The 5,057-nt window shown below is 44.6% G+C and overlaps 1 non-coding gene across 1 annotated transcript; it reads left to right on the forward strand.

The window, feature by feature from the left end:
• Positions 1–2,325: 2,325 nt before the first annotated feature.
• TRNAM-CAU lies at positions 2,326–2,397 on the forward strand. The gene has a single exon. It is a non-coding gene; the product is annotated as a tRNA-Met (tRNA).
• Positions 2,398–5,057: the final 2,660 nt, after the last annotated feature.

The raw sequence follows: 5,057 nt of genomic DNA on the forward strand, positions 1-5,057 counted from the left end.
GGAAGGAAGGAAGGAAGGAAGGAAGGAAGGAAGGAAGGAAGGAAGGAAAAAAGTGGAAGAAAGAAAGAGAGAAAAAGAAAAAGCTAAACAAGGATAGAGAAAGGGAGCAAGGAAGCGTGGAAGGGAGGAAAGGTGGGAATAAGAAAGGAAAAAAGAAAGGGAAATAGAGTAATTTGACTAGTAGACTCTTAATTGCAAATGCGGACACAGTGAAAAGACTGGAAACTGGCTTTCAAAATAGTATTCCAGTTTGCTGTACTTGGGGTACAACCAGAAACTGCAATCTCTTCTGGGTGAATTCGTTGCTGAATCCTCAGAGAGAACCACCATTCAGGTCCTTCTCAGAATTAACACAGTGAACAGAAACAGGAGAAGAAAAAACTGTGTATTTCAAGCAAAATTCATACAAATTAGGGGGATTGCCTCTGTTTCTTTAGAGCCACCATTGTTTAGTAGCATCCAAGAAAATGCAAGCTCTGTATTTAATGCACGGAACTAATGAAAAACAATTAAAATTGTAATTAAAATGATTGATTCCCCTGTTCTCAGGTGGCAACGTTATTGCACATCTTGGGTCTTTCTATTGGCCCAAAGGGGAAGTATTGAGGAGATAATTCAGCAAAAACTACCTTTATAGCCTCTGGACACAGACCTGAAAGTTGTCTTGGTTATTTCACTGGTTAATTAACTTGACTAGCTTAATTAAACAGTTTTTCATTAAAATGAATGAAAAGACAACTAAGTACACCTTGTCACATCGACACTGTTTTTTAGAATAAAATCTGATGGAAGATTGTTGATATCCAGAAAATACTGAAAAACATTCTCTAAAGAAATTGCTTTTTGTGTGTGTGCATGTGTGCATGTTCCAAGTTTGTCTTTCCCTCTGTTGTCTGTTTTGACTCCTCTTAGACTTCCATAGAAGAAAAAAAAAGTGCAGCTTGGAAAGTGAAGTCCTTGAGTACTGATTACCCTGCAGCGCTGCACCAGTTTGTCAGCCCCTGACATCCTGTTTCCACGAGAAAGTCTCCAGGACACAAATGAAAAGGAGGAAATGAGAGAGATGATAAGCAATCACAAGAATGATGACTAAGGAGTTAAGCTTGGGTCAGCTTTCACCTTTCCTGAAAGACGCCTTTCCGAAAAACAGCTATGGAGGCAGCAAGGTGAGAATGTCTATGGAAAGGTCCAGCACTGAGAGTGAGAGATCACGGCTGGGCTGAGTACCAGAAAATTTTCATGTTCCCCTCTGAGCGGAGTTGGCACTTCTCATTGACTTCCTATGCACCTACAGTTGTGAAGTTATTCTTTTTTCTGATTTCATATTTTTTTACGGTAAGTCGTAACTACCGTGATCTTTAACTTTGAGAAATGATATCGTTGTTCTTCTTTCATCAACAATACTTCAAAATTCCAAGGTCTGTACAGGAGCAGAGGTATCATACCTAAACAGGTGCTTGGATACACAGACCCTTAAAACAACAAGCATTTGTAAAAAAAACCATTGTTTTCTATGATGAAATCAACTTTAATTCCATGAATCTCCATGTATCAGTTATCTAGCACCAGTGTATTGCTTACACGTTTAATTATAAAAGCCCAAGATGCTTTTATGCAGACGTGCTGAGCCTCTCTCTCACAGATAAGAGCCTGTGTCTTTTTTCCAAGTGTCCTGCAGAAGCAGATTCAGTGCACTGTCATCTCTGAGACCACACACTGGGAATTAAAAGATGTGATGTCAATGTTACAGCACAGAAGTGAGTGTATGGAATGTGATTGGAGGCTGGTAGATCCAGCTGATGTCAGTGGATCTACCATCAAGCAACAGTAACAGCTCCTGTCATCCATGAATGTCAGGGTAAGAGGAGGAATACTTGTGCTCTTTGGAAACTATAAATAATTAAGGTCTGTTGCTTCATGTGTAACAGCCATTGGCAACTTTTTCTTCAGGCTAATTCCTGTTTGCTACAGCAGAATATTTCTGTAATCTGATGCAATTTCCTAGTGACATCTTTGTCAAATCACAAAATTCTGGCTGCGACCAGATCTACAATCGCAACCAAAAGCCAGAGTTATAAATAAAAGTCAGCATGCTTATACACATCTGCAGAGAGATTGCACAAAATTGATATCATTTGGGGAAATCAGAGAAAAGAGCAGTGGGAATACATAGTACTTGACCAGTTCGGAACCTGTTCTGAACCCTGAGCAGTTCCAGGTGTGAAAATGCTATGACGACTCTTGCACCAACCCTGTAATTAAAGTGGAGATGACAGTTCTTTAAAGCAGCCATTCATTTTGCTTGCTTCTGAGGAAGATTATAACAGCAGAGTGGCGCAGCGGAAGCGTGCTGGGCCCATAACCCAGAGGTCGATGGATCGAAACCATCCTCTGCTAGGGTGTGTTTTTTGGGCAGCGAGCTGGCTGGACTGATCAGCAACGCTTTAAACTAGATTCGATGGGGGAGGGAGATGTACTTCTAAGTAACAGAGAAGAGACAGAGAACACTGTCACTTCAGGAAGCAGCAGGGAAAAACTTCAAAACTGTTCCATAGGAATGAGGGAGTGCTCCTCTAAGAAGATAACGCAGCTATCAGCATTCAATCACCAATGCTATAAGAGTGTAATTCTGAAGTGGCTCTGCACCAATGCGCACTGCGCAGGACATAAGCAGGAGGAGTTGGAAACCCGGTGCAATTTGAAAATTGTGACCTAATTGCTATCATGAAAATGTGGTGGGATGAATAGCACAACTGCAACGCTTCAGTCAAGGGTTAGAAGGTTTGCAGAAGCAGTAGGCAAGGAAAAGAAGGGGAGGGAAGTTGCCCTCTATGTTAGGAAGTGGATTGCAAAAAGCTGCCTCTGAGAAACTGCTCCAAATACGTTGGGAGCCTGTGGATTAAAATCAAGGACCAACCCAATAAAGGGCATCTGGCGGTGGGAGGACTACTACCTGACCAGGGGGAGCCTGTGGATGGAGGCCATCTTGCTTCAATTAAGAAAAGCGTTGTGCTCTCATGCTGAAGAGGAATTACAACCATCCCAGATGTCTACTGGAAAAACAACATGGTGGCTGCAAGCAACCCAGGATTCCATTGAGGATAAATTCCTCGTTCAGGAATTGCACTGACTAACCAGAGGTGAACCGTTACTGGACCTGGTGCTCACCAGTGCAGAGATCACTGAGGAGGTTAAATTTGGGTGCAGTCAGTGCTGTAGTGACCAAATCCTGGTTGAGTTTGTGACCTCAAGGAATATGGCGTTTGAAGACTTTTCTAGGACTTGAAGGTTCTTATTAATGGAATGATCCAGGCTTTTCAAATGCAACCAGGTGAAATTTTTTTTAGTTCAAAATCTGTATTTCTAAAAAGGTTTTGCTAAACTTATCTATCAAAGATTGTCTGTAAATCAGTTAGGTTTACAGTTAGGTGTAAGGTTTGTTAGAAACAAACAGGTGAGGACAAAAGAGAGCAAGGAAAGCAAGTCAGAGTTCGGGAAATCTTGAAGAATTAGGCAGACAGTCACTCTGCAAATATCTGTGCTGATGGAAGGCAGCTGTTATTGTGTTTCTGTGATGGGGCACTCAACAAAAGCTCAATGAATCTTTAATACAAAGATAAATTAGGAAACAAGCAAGGCACCTGTGAAATGGATGTGTGCATTTCACTCAGCCTCTCTTCACATCAACAAGCATTACCAAACTCCTATCCACACTCTTTGGGAAGGTCACCATTTTCTTTACCGCTTCTAGGCCCATATTCAGCTGTTTACCACCACAACTATCAGCCTGAGTTTATCAGCCCTCGAGGTCTAGCAGAAGAAATACTTGCAAGAATCACAGAATCACCAGGGTTGGAAAAGACCCACAGGATCACCCAGTCCAACCATCCACCCATCACCAATAGTTCTCACTAAACCATGTCCCTCATCACAAGGTCCAAACATTCCTTAAACACCTGCAGGGTCGGTGACTCCACCACCTCCCTGGGCAGCCCATTCCAGTGCCTGACCACTCTTTCAGATAAGCAGTATTTCCTAACGTCCAGCCTGAATCTCCTCTAGTGCAGCTTGAAGCCATTCCCTCCAGTCCTATCACCAGTTACATGAGAGAAGAGGCCAACCTCCAGCTCACTACAACCTCCCTTCAGGAAGTTATAGAGAGCAACAAGGTCTGCCCTGAGCCTCCTCTTCTCCACACTGAACATTCCCAGCTCCTTCAGCTGCTCCTCACAAGCCCTGTGCTCCAGACCCCTCACCAGCTTTTTCGCCCTTCTTTCAACCCGCTCCAGGGCCTCAATGTCTTTCTTGCAGTGAGGGGCCCAAAACTGGACACAGTACTCAAGGAGCAGCCTCACCAGAGCTGAGTACAGGGGGACAATCACTGCCCTGCTCCTGCTGGCAGCACCATTTCTGATGCAAGCCAGGATGCCATTGGCCTTCTTGACCACTTTGGCACACTGCTGGCTCGTGTTCAGATGAGCATCAATCAATACCCCCAGGTCCATTTCCTCTACACAGTCTTCCAGCCGCTCTGCCCCAAGCCTGTAGCGTCGCCTGGGGTTGTTGTGGCCAAAGTGCAGGACCCAGCATTTGGCCTTGTTGAACCTCATCCCATTGGCTTCAGCCCAGCTCTCCAGCCTGTCCAGGTCCCTCTGTAGGGCCTTGCTACCCCCACACAGATCCACACTTCCAGCCAACTTGGTGTCATCCGCAAACTTACTGAGGGTGCGCTCAATGCCCTCATCCACGTAGACAATAAAGATATTGAAGACAACAGGCCCCAGCACCGACCCCTGGGGAACACAACTAGTGACCAGTCGCCAGGATTTCGCTCCATTCACCACCACTCTCTGGGCCTGGCCCTCCAGTCAGTTCCTTACCTAGCCAATAGTGTACCTGTCCAAGCCAGCGGCGGCCAGCTTCTCCAGGAGAACACTGTAGGAGACAGTGTCAAAGGCTTTGCTGAAGTCTATGTAGACCACATCAACAGCCTTTCCCTCATCCACCAGACAGGTCACTAGATCATAGAAGGAGATCAGGTTGGTCAAGCAGAACCT

This window comes from Centrocercus urophasianus, unplaced genomic scaffold (assembly GCF_019232065.1).
Source record: "Centrocercus urophasianus isolate 14NV4802_14NV808 unplaced genomic scaffold, USGS_Curo_1.0 seq_1172, whole genome shotgun sequence".
In the NCBI taxonomy this organism is placed as follows: domain Eukaryota; kingdom Metazoa; phylum Chordata; class Aves; order Galliformes; family Phasianidae; genus Centrocercus; species Centrocercus urophasianus.